We start from the raw sequence: 23,213 nt of genomic DNA on the forward strand, positions 1-23,213 counted from the left end.
TTTAGCCGAGAACTGTCAAGAAGAACCCGGAACCAATACCATGAGAACATAATGACATTTAGAAGTTCTGGATATATCAGGCTGTAGTGATTATGGTATCTGCATGTCCCTGATAATGTCTCCTGCTCCTGTGTCAAACCGGTATTAAGAGGTTTCACATAAAACCAAAGGTTCTCTCGCAGCCGCTACCCAGCCCCTCACTCCTTATGCTCCAGGTCCATGTTATGAAATAGGCTCAAATTGTCTGATTTATTTCTTGGGGATCTGCTGCTGTCCTGAAATGCTGGGTGTAATAGTGATAGAATGAGGCATATATATTTGGCCTGCCTGAGCATCATGGGAAATCAATGGTGGCTTTGTCACTGTGTATACCAATCTGTGCAAAGCAAGGACTCTGGAATGGCCTCTCTCTTCTACAAGTTCATTGCACACAGACCTTATATTAACCATTGAATGGTTTCTCTCTGTCCCATGATCCGTTGGATGTATTCCCTGTGCCCTGTAACCCATAGTAAGAGCTGAGACTCCTTTCACTTGATTTTTTTTTTCAATACTTTATTTTTGTGTGAAAGTTTTGTTACATCAGTAGCTTACATTATTCATTGTACATTGAATATATGACATGAGTATTAACAGTATTCCTGGTTTATTACAGGTATGCCTTTGTCTACCAACTTTATCATGCCTATCCTATAACAGAGACAATTCACTTTTTGTATTTTTCACATAACTTGAATATTGAACCAGCAGTATTTATCGATCGACAAACTATCTACGCCGATAAGGCTGTTGTTGCGTAGTTAATGTCAAAAATTCGGTTGGGGGTTGTGTCACCCTACTGTTGCGGTCCTGGTCCGGCCAGGAGTTATTATGTCGGTGGTGCGCATGGATTAGGGGCTTTTCTCCCATTCCGATTTTAGAAAATAGATGAAGAGGAAAATAGAAGAGGTATTGTCTGAAAGTATATGAAGAGGAGGAATAGATATATGCAAAAAGGGGGGGGGGTGTAAGTCATTCCCATGTAGCGTGGGGGTGTCCGATGTCTCACGTTCCATTCCCGACTAATTTATGTCCTGGAAGAGTTCGCTACTTGTCCATGGTTCCCATATTTTTTCAAATCTAGACATGGAGCCTCTCACCCTGGCCGTCAAATTATCCATTAAGTATACTTCTTTCAGGTTGGAGATCACCTTCCGTATGGCCACGACTGTGCGAGGGGTCTTCATGCTGCCAATGTTACTTTGTGTATTAATTTTTGTTCCCTGTTAGTCCAGTCGTCTAAAGCTCTATTCAATAAATATGTCCAAGGGTTTAGCTCGGGTGCCCTGTGGAAGATCTTTTTAAGTAAGTCGAAGATTTTCGACCAGTAGATTTGTACCCGTGGGCATTCCCACCACATGTGGAGATATGTGCCCCTGTGGCCACATCCCCTCCAGCAGTCGTCGGACGGTGTTTGGTGCATGTGGAATAGTTTGACCGGGGTGGCGTACCACCTAAACATAGTTTTATAGGATTGCTCCTGGAGGGATACACATATGGACACTGCAGTATTCGCTTCCCATATTTCTCTCCACTCCACTCCCTCCAGGACCTCACCTAGTTCCCTTTCCCATGTTTCTGTATATGTTAATGTACCCCATTCTTCGGTTTCTGCGCAAATGTGTGCGTACATTGTAGTAATGAGTCCGGATGGCGCGGTTTCGTTTAGGCACATTTTCTCATAGAACGTCAAACCCCCGTCAAACCTCCCCCGCAATCCTCAACACAATCAAAATACGGGACAAAATAACCCACAAAAGCGGACTAACAACACAACCCTCACCACTGCTCCGCAACACGCAATTCCCACCAGGCATGTCACCAAAAGATTCTGTCCGCTTCGAAGAAAACGACCTCACGCGGCTACACCCCTTCTACAGCAACCAACAACGACACCTTTCACAGACCTCCCACAAACCACACCATATGGCACCTTCGACATGTTCCGCCATATACAAATCAGAAGTTTCCTAGAAACGCCGACAATCAAACAGGCCGGCACTAGGTCACTCACACCATTCAAAAAACAATGCCTGCAAACACCAACACAAAAGGGCCAAATATCAGCAGTATACACCCATATAATACAAAACATCAAGGATGGAGCACTCACGTACGTGTCGGCCTGGGAGAGGGACCTAGGGCCGGCAGAAGACCCATCCGACTGGGCCGACATATGGGAAGCTACAGCCACCATCTCCATATGTGTGAATCACAAAGAACAGGCCTACAAGACACTTATGAGATGGTACCTCAGACAACGACTTATGTTGGAAAGGCTGCAGGCATAAGGGCACGTACATACACACATGGTGGGAATGCACCCACACAGCACAATTATGGAAACAAATAGCAACCATGGTCTCACAGATCCTTCACACAAACTTACCACAAGACCCATGGATATGACTTCTATCCAAACCTATGGCCGGCACACCAAGGGCCCAAAACAAACTAATCGCTAAAATTGCGCTAGCCACCAGGAGAGCAATAGCTGAAAAATGGGGAAGCCTAGACACACCGACAATAGACACAGTAAAACAGAAAATAACAGACGCCATTAAAATGGATGAAATGTCACAAACTCTGGGATCCATGGTTCTATAAATTCCCGCTACTAACCTAAAACATCACCAAAAAAACACCACACAAAGACGCACCACAGAAACAACAATCACAAACACCACACTGACCTAGCCTCCCCAATCCCCCCGACCTCCCTCTCCTATCCCGAGTCCCCCCCGACCTCCCCACTTACCCCACACACTCAAACACATCCTACCCCTCGATCTCAAACCACACCTTACACGAACACCCCTCCCAGCAACACATCCACCGAAATAAAGCCCGAACCACTACCACAAAAATATCAGCATCACCCACAGAAAGCTCGACACGAACAGGGGAAAACCGCAAACCTTGAGGATACCAAAAATAAGCCACCCCAATTCACACGCATCGCAACAAAGTCAGTGGAAAAACAAATTCAAGATAGAGGACCATGTGGGTCACCCAAAGAACAATTAACTACCAACCAACACCAAATATGGGGACAACGCCCTCATCCCACACCCCACATCACACAAAAACCCCGACCACAATAACAAAGGAATTGAACACACGAACTTCACCACACAAGATAATAACTACACACCGACCAAGACTACCACTCCACAGACAACAATATATCCACAGAAAGAAAACATACAACACAGAATGATACGCCATAAGACGACAAACCAAGGCAGCACGTACAAATACCCACCCTAGTACCCTGTGCAGAAGTGGCACAATCCCCAAACCGACCCCCCTGACTACCCAAGACCACACCCAAAAGATACATAACGAAGACGATACAAGAAAGGAACGAAGAGAGAATTCGAAAGCACAACTGCAAAAATTTACAATAACAGGGCACCCTATCCCCCCTCCTTCCTTTTTCTGTACCCTACCCCAACCCATTGAACAAAGAAAAACCATACTGAAAAGACCGTAGGAATGTATTGAAATGCAAAAATAAACGCGGACACTAAGGTTACAAAAGGATGAAACCTGTACAAAACGATGGACTGAAATAACTAACTCTCTCATGTTTATGTGCTGAAAATTGTATGACAAACGTTGATCCCCCATTTCTCTTCTGTACCCCTTCCCCCCACAACAAAATCTTACAAAATAAAGAATAAAAAAAAAAAAATGGCGGTACTCGAAGACAAGCATCACTTTAAGAATGTTAAAATCTGTGGCCTACCTGCCAATATTGGAACTCCTACACATATTCTACCGACTACTTGCCATATTGTTCCCGGCTAAACAGGCTAAATCAATGCTCCTAGATGGATGCTATCGCATTGCAGAGCCTCCATTTAGATCACCTCTCAAGTTTGAGGAGAACACCCTTACTTTTTTAATTGTTTATTTTTGAAATTACAGCAATAATATGCAATACATGTATGGACTTCATAAAGCTTTCTTCTTTGAAAAGGACAAGGTATAAATATACATGACCTTAGTGATACATTGTAGCTAAACGTTTGGTCGTGACCCACAAGTGATGTTCAAAGCCTTTACCATACAATCAAAAAGTGTAATTTTTTTTAGACATTGAAGAGGATAATGTGTCACAATAATATGTGTATAGTTTAGATCATTACCAGCGTAGCTCAGACCTGACAATAGCTAGTGTACCTACAGAGAGCCTCATAATGATCTGCATTTGGATTGTGAGGTTATGGTGTCCCAATTCGAGGATCCCCACTCAGAAGGTCCAGATATTGGGAGAGTTTTTCTCCAACGTTCCTCTGTGCGTGTGCTTGTGTATGTGAGGAAGTCGTATAAAAAGAGTTGAGGTAAGAGAATAGGATTGAGAAAGAAGATGATAGAAGAGAGAGACAGAGGAGTTGGGTCGCACATAGGGAGAAGAGCACGGCTAGGAGATGGAGAGAAAAGGCCAAATCAGTAATTTCTCATATTTAAATCATTTTCCACCTTATTTGGTGGCTGTCACCCTTGCTGCCCTCTTGTGTATTTGTACCCCACCATCTAGACTGCAAGCTCGTTTGAGCAGGGTCCTCATCTACCTATTGTTCCTGTGTCACTGTGTAATTGTCTCATCTATTGTAAATTTCCCCTCTTTCATAATATTGTAAAGCACTGCAGAATTAGTGGGCACTATATAAATACCAATAATAATAATAATAATAATAATTACCTTCATGAATGTAAAATCTTGTCTTTTTATATCAAGAATGTGCAAGTTTCCAATCAGAGGGAGAGGCGTAGGTCCAGGGGGAAATCTGTAAGCAAGCTTTTTGGGAAGGCTGGTTAAAAGCTTTACACATATCAAAACCAATAGGAATACAAGGAAAAGAGTCACTGCGTTAGAATAGTAAGCCATGTTAAAGCTGGTCTCTTGCAATCTGACTCGAAAAATGGAAACAATTATTAAACCCATATTTATAGAGTGTGTGTTATGCAAGTATGAACTCCTCCCCATTTAAATTCTGTGGATTAGTAAAAAAAAGGATTCAATAGATTTGCTGAACAAACATTTAGGAGATGATTAAACACAGTTATCCAAATCTCCTTTTCATCTTTTGGCACCAATAACTCAATATCATTCGCACAAAAATGTTATTTTGTGTGAACATAAGGGTTACAGTAGGAAATGTTTGTCTGCAGTGCAGTAAGGAGTAACTTTAAAATCCAAACATGACCCTTGTATTGGGCAATGCGTTATATGGGGTTTCTGGAGCATAACATTTTGTTGGGCTTAAACACAAGCCTTGAATTTGCGTTTGTGATCTTATGCTCTTGACCTGGTATTCACAGCCATATATAAAGCCATTAGGACATACATGTATAAACTGGTAATTTCAAGCTTAAAATAACCATATTCACAAAGAGGCTGAACCATAGAAAAATTCATTGGGAAAACATGAGTTAGAAGGAATCCATCCCATGGGTAATGGGGGCAGGGAATCCATCCAATAGGACACTGGACATCCATCCTGTAGATCATGGGGCAGAGGGAATCAATCCTGTGGGTAAAGAAGAACATCCAGTAGAACATTGGATACAGGGAGTCCATCCTATTGGGAACTAGAGCACAGAAGGTATATGTGCAGTGAGCTTGGAGACGAGATAGTCCATTCATATTTACAACTGGAGCAGCCCAAATAGGAACTATTTGGGCTGCTCCAGTTGTTAATCAAGGCACAGATCAGATACAGATTAGTACACAGTGTTAAAGCTACCTTTTATGGACAGTGTTTTCCATGATGCCCAGCTAGACAGCAGATCACAGAAAATATTAGAAAGCTAGAGCATTTTGAAAGCATGCTTCGTATCCCACACACAAACTTCTAGAAAAACATTTTACCAATTCTTAGAATGACCAGACTTAAAATGTAAGGGAAAGGAACAGTTTAATAGCAAACTAAGAGAATAGTCAGAGCCAGGTGGCAGTCAAGGGTAACAACAAACAGAAAATCGTCGAGCAAGCCAAAGTCAAGGAGAGCATAGATCAGAAAAACAAAGAGGAGTGAAATTGAGCCAAAACCAGAGAAATAATCTATTTAATGAACAATCAGGTATCTTAGACCATGGCAGGGCAAAGAGCAAACAAAGTCATAATTTTAATCAATTTTGTTGTAAATCAAAGTTTTTATTAAGGATATTTGTTAGGCAAGGAATTTTAACATAGACACGCAGATCTCAAACATTTTCAAAACTCATGCTTGGCCACGCGGGACCCCTGCTTTGCATGGTTGGTAAACCATTAACTGTTTTGAGATTCGCAGATACCCAGTATATAGTAGGAATGCTATGTATTGATACTGCTCCTTCAAGAAAATATTCCTCAGATTATCATTATTAAACTCTAATGAGCAGGTCAAGTAGATAACATAGTGAGGTGAGCATTTATTCCTGTATTACAATATCAGTCAATAAGAATTGCACATATCAGAAGCACATTGTGTGATAGGTATGGAGTTATATTTACTACAATATGGGTTTATCTACTATTGGTGTGTTTTGTGCAGGGAATCCAACTGCACCTCAATCAGAGTTGATTTCTCTAATATGTAAGGGTCACTCTCATGATGATGGCACAAGCAATAGTAATGTCTCCCACCATCTCCGTGAGTGTTATAACTTACATAGTTACATAGTTACATAGTTACATAGCTGAAAAGAGATTTGCATCCATCAAGTTCAGCCTTCCTTACAGTTGGGTTTTGCTGTTGATCCAAAAGAAGGCAAAAAAACACAGTTTGAAGCACTTCCAATTTTGCAACAAGCTAGGAAAAAAATTCCTTTTTGACCCCAGAATGGCAGTCAGATTTATCCTTGGATCAAGCAGTTATTACCCTACATTGAAGGATTATATCCTTGAATATTCTGTTTTTGCAAGTATGCATCTAGCAGCTGTTTGATCATCTGTATGGACTCTGATAAAACCACTTCTTCAGGCAGAAAATTCCACATCCTGATTGTTCTTCCAGTAAAAAAAATAACACTTTTCTTTGTCTTAGACGAAATCTTCTTTCTTCCAGTCTAAACGCATGACCTTGTGTCCTATGTAAAGTCCGGTTTGTGAATAGAGTCCAAGTGATATAAACACTTGGACGCTATTGTGCAGGTGCCTCTATATGACCTCCAAATCAGATTAATTATTGAGAAAACTAATAACTTTTTTTTAACCTGTTAAAATCATTGTGTTTTCAGTTCTATGTTACTTTAAGGTCTATGTGAACTTACAAGAACAACAAATGAACAGAAAGTGGATAGTTCGAAAGAAAGGGAAAGGTCTGCTCCCCATTTTCTGCCCCAAATCTAATCTCAAAGTTCATCTCCCAACCTTACCTCCTGTCTTGCCACGAATTCCATCCATGGCTGCCACTGCTCCGCATGTCTTGTACTATTCCCTGTAAGGGATGCCTGTTAATCTTCTGCTTGGAATCCAGGTGCTTATCAGGGTCAGCATTGGCAAAACCCAGTTTAGTAGATATAATAAGTTAGGTCTGGGCACTAAGGATTGCTTATAGATAAGATCATCTTGATAGACATTCTTGTCATTATTGTCTATCATGTTTAATACATTAATATAATAGAATTTTAAAATAATATATATCTCCAGGGTGTCAGTAGATATAGGTTCATATAATATATCTGGTTTTACTGGTAAGGACTTGTTTGGATTAGATAGGTGTGCATATATATGCCTATTTATCTATACATATTCTTTTTTTTCTTTTATGTTTTGCATATATTTAAAAAGGGATAAACCAAAGGTGCTGTGTCAATATAAGGCGCTAAAGGTAATTTTACATAAAAATTTGAAAAGCTGCTCAACACTGAAATATTGTTTGAGTGGCGAGAATTCACCACATCAAACAAAAGAGAGTGGAGCGCTAAATTCATACACTTACCCTTAAATAAAGGAATATAAATAAGACAGTGTATCTAAGAGAAAAAATAAACAAAATATGGTGCAGTATATCTAACACAAGTAGAATATTATATTTCTCATATGGAGCACACTCACATGGTGCAGAGCCTTATGGGGGATAGGCTCAAATCTCATGCGTAGAGGTATTTTAAGAGAATACCAAAACTTCTTCAGTGTAGAGACGTTGGGTACTCAGAGATAATAGGAGAGATAAGACAAAATATAGTGTGTTATCCTCACTAAAAACATAAATAAAAATAAGGTAGTCACTGCTCACCTTGTTGAGAGCCAAAATACAGGGCTCTCAGAGTAATGCGCACTGTGCCTTTAAGAGGGCACAACTCTTCTTTGTAGCGAAGGACACTGGCAGAATGTGGGACTTGAATAAATGTATTAACCAAAATATAAGGTAAGTTAAAACAAATTAAAAGCAGCAAAATAAATATACCACAAATGTTCAGTCCAAACAATAAAATTGCCATCCAAAGCAGTCCAAGACGCGTCTCGCCTGAACCAGCAGGCTTTTTCAATCGGTATCATCATCTGTGCGCGCTGTGCCAGTTTTATATCTGGCGGTTCGTCCGTGATTGGCTCCCCTGTGTGCCTCTTGTTCAATCAAATTGCCAATCCAAGGGGGTGTTGGCTGTATCAGCTGTTTGTATTTATTTCCGTATAACCGGAAGTGACGTATCGGAGAGCATCAAACGTCACCTCCGGTATTCCGAAATTGCCATATTGAAGACTGGCGTAATACCCACTTGTCTTTATAGCTCAGGAAATAGTTCATAATATCCACTGTGGTAAAATAGGAAAGAAAGCAAAAGCATTAAAATTACAATGCATAGCAAGAGGACTTATAAAAAAAAAAAACACTTAATTGTTCTATAGAGGGAATTTGGTTTTAGTAGTAAGTTATAGTTACATAGTTACATAGTTACATAGCTGAAAAGAGACTTGCGTCCATCAAGTTCAGCCTTCCTCACATATGCTTTTGCTGTTGATCCAAAAGAAGGCAAAAAACCCAGTCTGAAGAGCTTCCAATTTTGCAACAAACTAGGAAAAAATTCCTTCTTGACCCCAAAATAGCAGTCAGATGTCTCCTTGGATCAAGCAGCTATTAGCCCACTAATTAGAAATTGTATCCCTGTATGTTATGTTTTTGCAAGTATTTATCCAATTGCAATTTAAACATCTGTATAGACTCTGACAAAACCACCTCTTCCGGCAATGAATTCCATATCCTTATTGCTCTTACTGTAAAAAAACCTTTTCTTTGCCTTACAGGAAATCTCCTTTCTTCAAGCCTAAATGTGTGACCTCGTGTCCTATTTATAGCCCTGTTTATGAATAGATTTCCAGATAATGGTTTGTACTGGCCCCGAATATATTTGTATAATGTTATCATATCCCCTCTAAGGCGCCGTTTTTCCAAACTGAAGAGATTTACATTTTTTAACCTTTCTTCATAACTAAAATGCTCCATTCCTTTTATCAATTTTGTAGCTCGTCTCTGCACTTTTTCTAGTGCCATGATATCCTTCTTTAGAACAGGTGCCCAAAATTGCACAGCATATTCAAGGTGTGATCTTACCAGCGATTTATAAAGAGGCAAAATTATATTTTCATCTCGAGAATTTATGCCCCTATTTATACATGACAAAACCTTACTGGCCTTAGCAACGGCAGTTTGACATTGCATATTGCTACCTAATTTGTTGTCTATAACAATTCCCAAATCCTTCTCGTGTGTGGTTATCCCTAGTTCACTGCCATTTAGGGTGTAAATTGCTTGTGCATTCTTAACCCCGAAGTGCATAACTTTGCATTTTTCTACGTTAAATTTCATCTGCCATTTCCCTCTGCAGCAAGGCAATATCCTGCTCACATTTTATTACTTTACAAAGTTTTGTGTCATCTGCAAACACTGATACATGGCTTTCAATGCCCATTTCAAGATTTATAAATATGTTAAATAGAAGCGGTCCCAAAACAGAATGACAAAACAGTAGTATACCCACTAACCAAAAGCAATAGAGCTGCTAAATTGAAAGTGGTTCCAGGTGAACCTCACTAAACACCAATAATAGAAAACAGAAAGAAATAAAGCGGAAACCACCTTCACAAAAATAATAAAATACAACCTGGGGAATATATCCAAAATTGGAATATTCTATATGAATATGTTATACAATCTGGAATGAAAAAAAAGTGTATATCATAGCGTAACACAGTAAGATAATAATAATAAAATGTGGAGTAAGTTATGCACTCACAAACAAAAGTGTAAATCAGGCCTCTCACCCCCCTGGGGTATATGTAGTATGGGACTTGATAGTAGATCCAGGTGTTAGAATGTCTTCAAAGATATGAGAAAGAAAGAACCATACATAGTGAAAGTACGTAAAAAAATATCAAAAGAGAATTTATTGGTACACTTACAGACATAAAGTGGTAGTAAGCATGTCTCCACTCTCAGTGGAACTGGAAGGCAGAATAGTAGATACCAGACACAGATCCAATCGGAGTAGCAGAGTACAGGAACAATAAAGGACTATAAAACAAATAAAATCGAGAAACAGTCCGAAAAAGTTCAATATCCAACGCGTTTCGTCCGTGGTAAATGGAGGACTTCTTCAGGGATATGAGTGGATTCGAGTATGTGGGAACTTTTATATCCAATTCAATCTTCCTTGATGCCGTTCACCGGTAGCGTGTGTTCCACACTGGAACGCAGAGTAGTACTTCCTGTGACGTCCATCCGTCTGAATTGCGCATGCGTAATCGGAAAAAGAGTTCTAAACATATTATAAGAACCAGTACCTAAATGCGCATGCGTGGGGATCTAAATGATAGAGAAAAATGTACACACCTGGCGGAATGTCGCCAAAGAGATTAATAGAGAATAAAGATCAACGAAAAAATGGCAAATTATCGCCACGAAATACAGTTATGGAAACAATAAAACTATATATACTAGTATTATACAAGAATATGGGTGAGCAAAAGGGCAGACGGATGGGGCATGGAAATTCCAATGCCCCAAATGGATGCCACAATGCCAATCACCACATTGGTGTATAAATCCAATACAGAGCTCCTAAAATGACATAGTATAGAGCTTTAATAACCTATACAAATAACGATATGTTTAAAGTCATAGTATGGGCATATGTAACAGAGTGGACCAGCCAATGTAAACAATAACCACAGTCCCATAATACATTAATAATGACCTAAAAAGGTCAAAAAATACAAATTAATAATAATATTAAAAAATAAGAAACATAAAACCCAAGGCGAGAGAAAAAAGGGAATACCTATAATCCTACATACATAATAGCTGAATCGGATTAAATTAAACCTGACAAGTCTATTTCAGCATTGAGACCATAATGCAGTGTTTTAAGGGTGTAAATCCAAAACGCTTCCTGGCGTATTAATGCTTGTAGTTTATCTCCTCCTCTACATCCTAATGTGATGTGTTCTATACCAAACACTTGTAATTGTTCCCACTGAAAAAGGGGACAAGTACTGCAATGTTTTGACACACTATGATCTAATTTACTTTTTTTAATATTATTAAAATGTTCCAAAAGTCTAATATGGAGTTTCCTAGTGGTGCGGCCTACATATTGGGCTCCACATCCACATTGAAGTAAATAAATGACAAAAGTGGTGGAACATTGGATGTGTTTTTTAATTACATAAGTTTTTTTAGTTTGAGTACTCGTAAAGCTGGTTATTTTCCTTTTTTGATATTTGCATGTGGAACAATGACCACAACAATAGAAGCCCTTTAAAGGTTGAAGAAAAGAGCTACTAGAAGTAGGTACAGACTGTATAGGAAGAAGGCTAGGGGCCAGTTTATTTTTAAGATTAGATGCTCGTTTGTAAATAATTTTGGGTCTATTTGGGATAATCTCCTTAAGTACACTATCTCTTTGCAAAATATACCAATACTTGTTTAAGATTTTTTGAATCTTTTTGGCATGAGGATTATACTGGGTTATAAAAGCGAATTGGAAATCGTTCTTCTGAGATCCTGAACCATTATCAAATCGCTTTTTGTTTTTATTCCTATTTATCAGAAATTGTGTTCTGTCTGTGTCCAATATGTTCTGTATATCCGAATCAATTCGAACTTGGTTATAACCTTTTTCCAAATATCGTGCCTTAATTAACTGGGCTTGTTGTAAAAAAGTAGAATCGTCTGAACAATTTCGTCTAAGACGAATAAGTTGGCTTCTAGGTATATTTGAAAGCCAGGGAGGATGATGAGCACTGGACAGATCTATTGCGGTGTTACAGTCTGTTGGTTTGAAAAATGTTTTCGTTTTGAGTTGATTGTTTTCTATGTAAATAGAAAGATCCAAGAAGTCCAGTGAGGTTGGGCTGATATTATGGGTGAATTTGAGATTATAATTATTAGAGTTGACAAATTCAAAAAACGTCTCTAGGCTTGCAGCAGAACCTTCCCATACCAACAACACATCATCTATGTAGCGTCGCCATAGGACCAAACTGCCCCCAGAATGGGCACCCAGCCGAATATAACGCTGTTCCCAATGGGAAACGTATATATTGGCAAAACTAGGGGCAAATTTGGTACCCATGGCGACGCCACACTTCTGCAAAAAATATTGGCCACTAAACCAAAAAAAATTCTTTGTTAATACAAATGAGATACATTGCATCAGAAATTCAATCTGAGTCGATGGAAGAAATTGATGGTGTTCGAGTGTGTCTTGTATGGCGGAAGTGCCTTTCTCATGTGGGATATTTGAATAAAGAGCAGTGATGTCGGCCGTAGCCAAAATATATGTAGATTTCCAAGGCATATTATTGATATCTTGCAAAATATGCCTGGTATCTCCAATATAGGAATCACTCAATGGGACATAAGGTTGTAAAAAGAAGTCGATATACTCAGACAAATTACATGACAAAGAGGAAATACCGCTGACTATAGGGCGGCCAGGGGGTTTATGGAGATTTTTATGGATCTTGGGCAAAAAATAAAAGGTGGCGGTTTTACACTTAGGGTTAAAGATAAAATCATACTCTTTTCTATTTAAAACCCCTTTTTCTAAGCCCAGATCAAGAAGTTCTTTCAAAGCTTGCAAAAACGTCGGAGTGGGATTACATGATAAAATTTCGTATGTATTTGGATCATAAAGAATATTATACGCCTCCTCCATGTAATACGATCTGTCCATAATAACTGTACCTCCCCCTTTATCCGCCTCTTTAATCACTATGTTGGAATTATCAATGAGGGTTTTTAGAGCTGATCTTTCTTTTTTATTTATATTAGAATGGTATTTCTCAAATTCACCCATAATATCAGCCCAACCTCACTGGACTTCTTGGATCTTTCTATTTACATAGAAAACAATCAACTCAAAACGAAAACATTTTTCAAACCAACAGACTGTAACACCGCAATAGATCTGTCCAGTGCTCATCATCCTCCCTGGCTTTCAAATATACCTAGAAGCCAACTTATTCGTCTTAGACGAAATTGTTCAGACGATTCTACTTTTTTACAACAAGCCCAGTTAATTAAGGCACGATATTTGGAAAAAGGTTATAACCAAGTTCGAATTGATTCGGATATACAGAACATATTGGACACAGACAGAACACAATTTCTGATAAATAGGAATAAAAACAAAAAGCGATTTGATAATGGTTCAGGATCTCAGAAGAACGATTTCCAATTCGCTTTTATAACCCAGTATAATCCTCATGCCAAAAAGATTCAAAAAATCTTAAACAAGTATTGGTATATTTTGCAAAGAGATAGTGTACTTAAGGAGATTATCCCAAATAGACCCAAAATTATTTACAAACGAGCATCTAATCTTAAAAATAAACTGGCCCCTAGCCTTCTTCCTATACAGTCTGTACCTACTTCTAGTAGCTCTTTTCTTCAACCTTTAAAGGGCTTCTATTGTTGTGGTCATTGTTCCACATGCAAATATCAAAAAAGGAAAATAACCAGCTTTACGAGTACTCAAACTAAAAAAACTTATGTAATTAAAAAACACATCCAATGTTCCACCACTTTTGTCATTTATTTACTTCAATGTGGATGTGGAGCCCAATATGTAGGCCGCACCACTAGGAAACTCCATATTAGACTTTTGGAACATTTTAATAATATTAAAAAAAGTAAATTAGATCATAGTGTGTCAAAACATTGCAGTACTTGTCCCCTTTTTCAGTGGGAACAATTACAAGTGTTTGGTATAGAACACATCACATTAGGATGTAGAGGAGGAGATAAACTACAAGCATTAATACGCCAGGAAGCGTTTTGGATTTACACCCTTAAAACACTGCATTATGGTCTCAATGCTGAAATAGACTTGTCAGGTTTAATTTAATCCGATTCAGCTATTATGTATGTAGGATTATAGGTATTCCCTTTTTTCTCTCGCCTTGGGTTTTATGTTTCTTATTTTTTAATATTATTATTAATTTGTATTTTTTGACCTTTTTAGGTCATTATTAATGTATTATGGGACTGTGGTTATTGTTTACATTGGCTGGTCCACTCTGTTACATATGCCCATACTATGACTTTAAACATATCGTTATTTGTATAGGTTATTAAAGCTCTATACTATGTCATTTTAGGAGCTCTGTATTGGATTTATACACCAATGTGGTGATTGGCATTGTGGCATCCATTTGGGGCATTGGAATTTCCATGCCCCATCCGTCTGCCCTTTTGCTCACCCATATTCTTGTATAATACTAGTATATATAGTTTTATTGTTTCCATAACTGTATTTCGTGGCGATAATTTGCCATTTTTTCGTTGATCTTTATTCTCTATTAATCTCTTTGGCGACATTCCGCCAGGTGTGTACATTTTTCTCTATCATTTAGATCCCCACGCATGCGCATTTAGGTACTGGTTCTTATAATATGTTTAGAACTCTTTTTCCGATTACGCATGCGCAATTCAGACGGATGGACGTCACAGGAAGTACTACTCTGCGTTCCAGTGTGGAACACACGCTACCGGTGAACGGCATCAAGGAAGATTGAATTGGATATAAAAGTTCCCACATACTCGAATCCACTCATATCCCTGAAGAAGTCCTCCATTTACCACGGACGAAACGCGTTGGATATTGAACTTTTTCGGACTGTTTCTCGATTTTATTTGTTTTATAGTCCTTTATTGTTCCTGTACTCTGCTACTCCGATTGGATCTGTGTCTGGTATCTACTATTCTGCCTTCCAGTTCCACTGAGAGTGGAGACATGCTTACTACCACTTTATGTCTGTAAGTGTACCAATAAATTCTCTTTTGATATTTTTTTACGTACTTTCACTATGTATGGTTCTTTCTTTCTCATATCTTTGAAGACATTCTAACACCTGGATCTACTATCAAGTCCCATACTACATATACCCCAGGGGGGTGAGAGGCCTGATTTACACTTTTGTTTGTGAGTGCATAACTTACTCCACATTTTATTATTATTATCTTACTGTGTTACGCTATGATATACACTTTTTTTCATTCCAGATTGTATAACATATTCATATAGAATATTCCAATTTTGGATATATTCCCCAGGTTGTATTTTATTATTTTTGTGAAGGTGGTTTCCGCTTTATTTCTTTCTGGTCCCAAAACAGAACCCTGAGGGACACCACTTACCACTTTTGTCCAGCTTGAAAATTTACCATTTATGACAACTCGCTGTACTCTATCCTTAAGCCAATGTTCTACCCAAGAACAAGAATATTCATCTAGACCAATTTCTTTTAGTTTGAAGACTAACCTATTGTGAGGAACCGTATCAAATGCCTTTGCAAAATCCAAGTAGATCACATCCACTGCAACACCCTGATCTATATTTCTACTTACTTCTTCGTAGAATGCAATTAGGTTAGTTTGACATGACCTATGTTTCATAAAACCATGCTGATTATTGCTAATAACACAGTTCTTCCCAATGAATTCCTGAATATTATCCCTTAATAGCCGTTCAAATAATTTCCCAGTCACAGAAGTTAAGCTCACAGGTCTATAATTTCCAGGCAAGAATTTTGAACCCTTTTTAAATATAGGAACAACATCTGCCTTCCTCCAATCCTCTGGTACAATACCTGAAACAAAAGAATCTTGAAAAACGAAATACAGAGGTTCACTTATTTCCCCACTTAGCTCCTTAAGTACTCGCGGGTGGATACCCTCAGGCCCCGGAGCTTTATTTACATTAATTTTCTTTAATAGCTGTAGCACCTTGTCTCGAGTTATCCAATCACAAGTTATCTGCAAGTTTGTTGCAGCAATCATATGCATATCTCTTGCCATAGGATCCTCATTAATATATACCGAAGAAAAATAGTTATTTAAAATTTCTGCCTTTTCCTGGTCTTCATTGACTAACAGACCCATCTCTGTTTTCATTTCATTTTTTGTTTTTTTAGAATTAATGTACTTGAAAAAATGTTTGGGGTTGGTTTTGCATTCAATTTCTCATTTTCTAGTTTAGCCACTTTAATTGCATTTTTGCAAGTTAACAAAAATGGTGTTTAAGATTGTTTTTATACACCTATTTCTCATAAAAGAAATATAAATTAAACTGTGTTATTAGTAAACACACAACATTTTAAAATAAAGAATAAACAGTTATCCTCATTCACTTAATCAAAACTGTATGTACAGTGTATCATATAACATTAAAGTGCAGAAGTAGTCATCACATGATATTTAAAAATAAAGAATAAAAAGTTGTCTTCATTCAATTGATCAAAAACTGTATGTACAGTGTATCATATAACCTTAAACTGCAAGAGTAATCATCACATGATACATCAAACTTTCCAAAAGGACCACATGACAATACCATCTACATAAAAAATCCATATTTAAATAAAAGAATCTATATTAAAAAATGTATATATACTTAAAAAATAGGATGGTACAGATAAATTTCATAAATAGTGATGTCGCGAACATAAAAATGTTCGTTTGCGAATGGCGAACGCGAACTTACGCAAATGTTCGCGAACGGGCGAACCTGGCGAACCGCCATAGACTTCAATAGGCAGGCGAATTTTAAAACCCACAGGGACTCTTTCTGGCCACAATAGTGATGGAAAAGTTGTTTCAAGGGGACTAACACCTGGACTGTGGCATGCCGGAGGGGGATCCATGGCAAAACTCCCATGGAAAATTACATAGTTGATGCAGAGTCTGGTTTTAATCCATAAAAGGCATAAATCACCTAACATTCCTAAATTGTTTGGAATAACGTGCTTTATTGTATCGATCAGGTAGTGTAAGGGTTACGCCCACTTCACAGTGACAGACCAAACTCCCCGTTTAACGCACCGCAAACAACCACAAACAGTCCATTTGCACAACCGCAAACTCCCCATTTGCACAAGGTTGGATACCAAGCTAGCCATGTCCCGTTCCTTGTCCTCACTGATGTCATTGAAGGTCTCTTCCTCCACCCAGCCACGTACAACATCAAGGGTCCCCGAAAGGTGACAACAAGCCCCCTGTATTTTTTTAAATGTACACTACTGTTACACCAGATATGAGTTGCACTGGTGTGACACTGTGCTCTGGCAGGCCCTGAAACGCACACATGTGAAGGAAACTGCTATTATTTCACAGTCAAATTTCTAGTTTTTTTTTTTTAATGTACACTACTGTTACACCAGATATGAGTTGCACTGGCGTGACACTCTGCCCTGGCAGGCCCTGAAACGCACACGTGTGAAGGAAACTGACTGCTATTATATTACAGTCAAAAAAGTTGTTGTTTTTTTTAAATGCAAGCTATTGTGACACCAGATATGAGTGGTGGCACTGGCACCACCTTAAAAATATTGGATATCGCTAAAAATCATGATTACTATATACTTTCTCTAAAACGAACCAAACTACTCATCCATCCGCTATACCACTTTATCCCACCTAGAACTAGTGCCCAGTTAAAATACTTGACTCTTACTTATACACACTTATACACACTCAGTCATGCCACACACATTTCACCACTACTCTCACTGAATCCCTCTGACTACGACTAAATTCATCTTCTACATCATAACACTACTCCTAAGATTGAGTTGTATCCATGTCTCGGGTCTTTCATTTAGAATAGGGGCAGCTTTGGTCTCCTTCAACACTGACACTCCAGTGCATATTATTAAAAGATTGGGCAGATGGAAATCCTCAGTCTACAACCGATATATTCTACATCCCGAGAAAGAAATGAGAAGAGCTTTTCAAATTTTGGCTTTGTAAATTTGATGCAATAAGTGTGCTTTTCTTTAATACCTTTTCACCCTCTGTGCATGAACCCTCTTTACATATATTACTAATATGTTTCTGAACATATATATTATATTATTCACTCACTCACTCTCTGGGCCGGCCTAAGACATCATGCTGCCTAGGTCCAACGATAAATGACTATAGGGAAAAATGTATAATAAACACAGGTTACTGGCTATGGGAGGATAATGTATAATAAACACGGTTACTGGCTATGGGAGGATAAGGTATAATAAACACAGGTTACTGGCTATGGGAGGATAATGTATAATAAACACAGGTTACTGGCTATGGGGGGGATAATGTAAATAAACACAGGTTACTGGCTATGGGAGGATAATGTATAATAAACACAGGTTACTGGCTATGGGGGGGATAATGTATAATAAACACAGGTTACTGGCTATGGGGGGATAATGTATAATAAACACAGATTACTGGCTATGGGGGTAATGTATAATAAACACAGGTTACTGGCTATGGAGGATAATCTATAAAAAACACAGACAGAAAAAAAATACAAATTTTTTAAAAAAAAATGAATTCAGCTTCAGAATTAATCTAAATTGTATGCTGTCTAGGAGGTGGGAGGGTCTGGGAGGGAGGGTCTGCTGCTGATTGTCTGGAATGTGTTTGCTGACTGTGAGGTACAGGGTCAAAGTTTACTCAATGATGCCGAATAGGGGGCGGACCGAACATCGCATATGTTCGCCATCTGTGGCGAACACGAACACGCTATGTTCTCTGGGAACTATTCGCCAGCGGACCGTTCGGGACATCACTATTCATAAAGATATTTCCCTTTTTCCTTTATTTTTTACATTTCTCTTATTTCTTTATTTACCTTCCTTTCCTCAAAAGACTTTCAGAAAATCTCCTCAAAGGTTATTTCATGAATATTTTTCATAAAAAGTGACAAAGTTCAAAATCTTTGTTTATACCCCTTGGGTGTAGGGTGTCTAAATTGAATATCCATCGCATCTCTGCTTGACCCATCTTTTTTATTAAGTCATCACCCCTCCAATTTGGGGTCACTTTCTCGCCACTCAAACAATATTTTACTATTCGTTTTGTATATATTTGTATAGGTGTATAATTGATTGTTTTTTAGAGATGTCGCGAACATAACATTTTCCGTTCGCGAATGGTGAACGCGAATTTCCGCAAATGTTTGCAAACGGGCAAACCCGGCGAACTGCCATAGACTTCAATAGGCAGGCGAATTTTAAAACCCACAGGGACTCTTTCTGGACACAATAGTGATGGAAAGGTTGTTTCAAGGGGACTAACACCTGGATTGTGGCATGCCGGAGAAGGATCCATGGCAAAACTCCCATGGAAAATTACATAGTTGATGCAGAGTCTGGTTTTAATCCATAAAGGGCATAAATCACCTAAAATTCCTAAATTGTTTGGAATAACGTGCTTTAAAACATCAGGTATGATGTTGTATCGATCAGGTAGTGTAAGGGTTACGCCCGCTTCACAGTGACAGTCCAATCTCCCCATTTAACACACCGCAAACAACCGCAAATAGTCCATTTGCACAACCGCAAACTCCCCATTTGCACAAGGTTGGATACCAAGCTTGCCATGTCCTGTTCCTTGTCCTCAATGATGTAATTGAAGGTCTCTTCCTCCACCCAGCCACGTACAACACCAAGGGTCCCTTAAAGGTGACAACAAGCCCCCTGTATTTTTTTTTTTTTAAATGTACACTACTGTTACACCAGATATGAGTTGCACTGGTGTGACACTGCCCTGGCAGACCCTGAAACGCACACGTGTGAAGGAAACTGAATGCTATTATTTCACAGTCAAATTTCTAGTTTTTTTTTAATGTACACTACTGTTACACCAGATATGAGTTGCACCGGTGTGACACTATGCCCTGGCAGGCCCTGAAACGCACACGTGTGAAGGAAACTGACTGCTATTATATTACAGTCAAAAAAGTTTTGTTTTTTTTAAATGCCCGCTCGGCAAGAAGAAGAACAGGACGAAAGTTCAGATGGGGAGACAGAGAGGAGGAGGAGACGAGTTGGAAGCAGGGGGAGGTCGTCACAAGGAGCTAGTGGCACAGTCAGACAGCATGCATCGGCACCCGGGGGTCAGCCCGACAGCACGCCAATCAACGCATGCTGTGTCCACCACCAGAATGCCGTCATTGTAGAGCTGAGCAGTGTGGCATTTTTTTGTGTGTGTCTGCCTCTGACAACAGCGATGCCATTTACAACCTGTGCCAAAAGAAACTGAGTCGTGGGTCCAACTCCCACCTAGGTACAACTGCTTTGCGTAGGCACATGATCGCACATCACAAACGCCTATGGGATCAACACATGAGTACAAGCAGCACACAAACTCAAAGCCGCCATCCTCTTCCTGTTCCAGCATCTTCAGCCACATCAACCACTGCTGTCCTCCTGGCCCCCTCTCAACCATCCGCCACTCCGTCTCTCGCCTTGAGCAGTTCCCGCTCATCTGCCCACAGTCAGGTGTCTGTCAAGGACATGTTTGAGCGTAAGAAGCCAATGTCAGAAAGTCACCCCCTTGCCCAGCGTCTGACAGCTGGCTTGTCTGAACTATTAGCCCACCAGCTTTTACCATACAAGCTGGTGGAGTCTGAGGCGTTCAAAAAATTTGTAGCTATTGGGACACCGCAGTGGAAGGTACCCAGACAAAATTTCTTTTCACAAAAGGCAATCCCCAACCTGTACTCGATTGTGCAAAAGGAAGTAATGGTGATGTAGAATTATTAAAAATCTTTATTAAACCTGTATTGAATTATTGTACTAACTCCATTTTTTTTACTTCATATTATGACAAGATCCTCCATTTTAGCTACATTACATGACAGAATTTCCCAAAAGCATTTAGTATAATGAATAGAGACTGTATTTTCAATAAAGACAGGACTAACCCCGGAATTAGTGAATCTCCTGTATATTGCAACAAAGTATAAACCTAGGCCCAGGGGAGCTGGCCTAATGAAATGTTCTATTCATAAAAAGAACCCTGAGCCTGATCACGAGTCTGACATCACTAACTGCCCAAAAACCATGCCAAGTACTCAAAATGGCTAGCTGCCAGATTCCCCCTCCCATCGAGTAAAGCCTCGTGCTAAAGAGCAATGGCGACTGAATCCTGGTCCGAAATTACGACATCCCATGATGGGAGGATGCCCCACTAGTCACTCAAATCCCTGAGCCAATTAATAATATTGATGGGTGGACATTGACATAGCCACTTAACATTTATTCCAATTAATGATGTCTATTTGCTGTAATCTTGATATTCAATGATGATGTAATTTTGCTCTTATAAGGGCTTGCAAGCCTGTTTTTTACCAGATGCCATTAAATTTTCTCGAAGTGCTTTTAACCTGAACTCCATGTGTCAGTGTGAATTTGCTTCTGCGTATACGCAATTTAATCATCTCAGATTTGGACAGGAACAGATAGACATTCAAACATATTTGTTTGCTTAAATTAATGTATATCAATGGCATGTCTGGCACACAGTGTTGGGGCAAGGGTCCTCTTGAACCCTGATACCTGGTCTGCAAAGCATGGTCAGGGCAGGTATATCACCTACACTGCGCATTGGGTAAACCTGCTGACGGCTGCCATGCATGGAATGCGTGGCTCTGCAGAGGAGTTGATGACACTGCCACGACTTGCAGGCAGGCCTGCTGCCACCTCCTCTACTCCTCCTACTCCATCCTCTTCCATAACCTCCTCGGCTGAGTCCTCTTCTGCTGCTGCGTCTTGCTCCACATCAACGGCACCCCCCAAGCTTCCCAGGTACTATTCCACATCCCGGATACGGCAGTGTCACGCCGTCTTGGGTTTGACTTGCTTGAAAGCAGAGAGTCACACCGGACAAGCACTCCTGTCCGCCCTGAACGCACAGGTGGGAAAGTGGCTGACTCCGCAGCAACTGGATATCGGCAAAGTGGTTTGTGACAACGGAACAAATTTGTTGGCGGCATTGAAGTTGGGCAAGTTGACACATGTGCCGTGCATGGCACATGTGTGTAATCTGATCGTACAACGCTTTGTGCATAAGTACACAGGCTTACAGGATGTCCTGAAGCAGGCCAGGAAGGTGTGTGGCCATTTCAGGCGTTCCTACACGGCCATGGCGCACTTTGCAGATATCCAGCGGCGATGCCGCTTGATTTGCGACAGCCCGACACATTGAAATTCAACAATCCTAATGTTCGACCGCCTGCTCCAACAAGAAAAAGCTGTTAATTAATATTTGTATGACCGGGGTGGTAGGACAGCCTCTGGGGAGCTGGGATTTTTTTTTGCCACGTTACTGGACGCTCATGCGCAATGCCTGTAGGCTCATGCGTCCTTTTGAGGAGGTGACAAACCTAGTCAGTCGCACCGAAGGCACCATCAGCGACATCATACCATTTGTTTTCTTCCTGGAGCGTGCCCTGCGAAGAGTGCTGGATCAGGCCGTAGATGAGCGTGAAGAGGAAGAGGAAGAGTTGCGGTCACCATCACCACCAGAAACAGCCTTATCAGCATCGCTTGCTGGACCTGCGGCAACGCTGGAAGAGGATTGTGAGCAAGAGGAGTCAGAGGAGGAATGTGACTTTGAGGAGGAGGAGGAGGAAGACCAACCACAACAGGCATCCCAGGGTGCTCGTTGTCACCTATCTGGTACCCGTGGTGTTGTACGTTGCTGGGGGGAAGAACATACCTTCATTGAAATCACTGAGGAGGAGGAACGGGAAATTAGTAGCTCGGCATCCAACCTTGTGCAAATGGGGTCTTTCATGCTGTCGTGCCTGTTGAGGGACCCTCGTATAAAAAGGCTGAAGGAGAACGACCTGTACTGGGTGTCCACGCTACTAGACCCTCGGTATAAGCAGAAAGTGGCTGA

General features: G+C 39.8%; 1 protein-coding gene across 1 annotated transcript in view; it reads right to left on the minus strand.

Annotated features, from left to right (window-relative positions):
- The window catches only part of LOC134571807 (cytochrome P450 2K6-like), an 89,968-nt gene that overhangs the window by 38,732 nt on the left and 28,023 nt on the right, over positions 1-23,213 (minus strand). The gene's annotated exons all lie outside the window — the stretch shown is intronic.

Source organism: Pelobates fuscus, chromosome 8 (genome assembly GCF_036172605.1).
Source record: "Pelobates fuscus isolate aPelFus1 chromosome 8, aPelFus1.pri, whole genome shotgun sequence".
Lineage (NCBI taxonomy): Eukaryota > Metazoa > Chordata > Amphibia > Anura > Pelobatidae > Pelobates > Pelobates fuscus.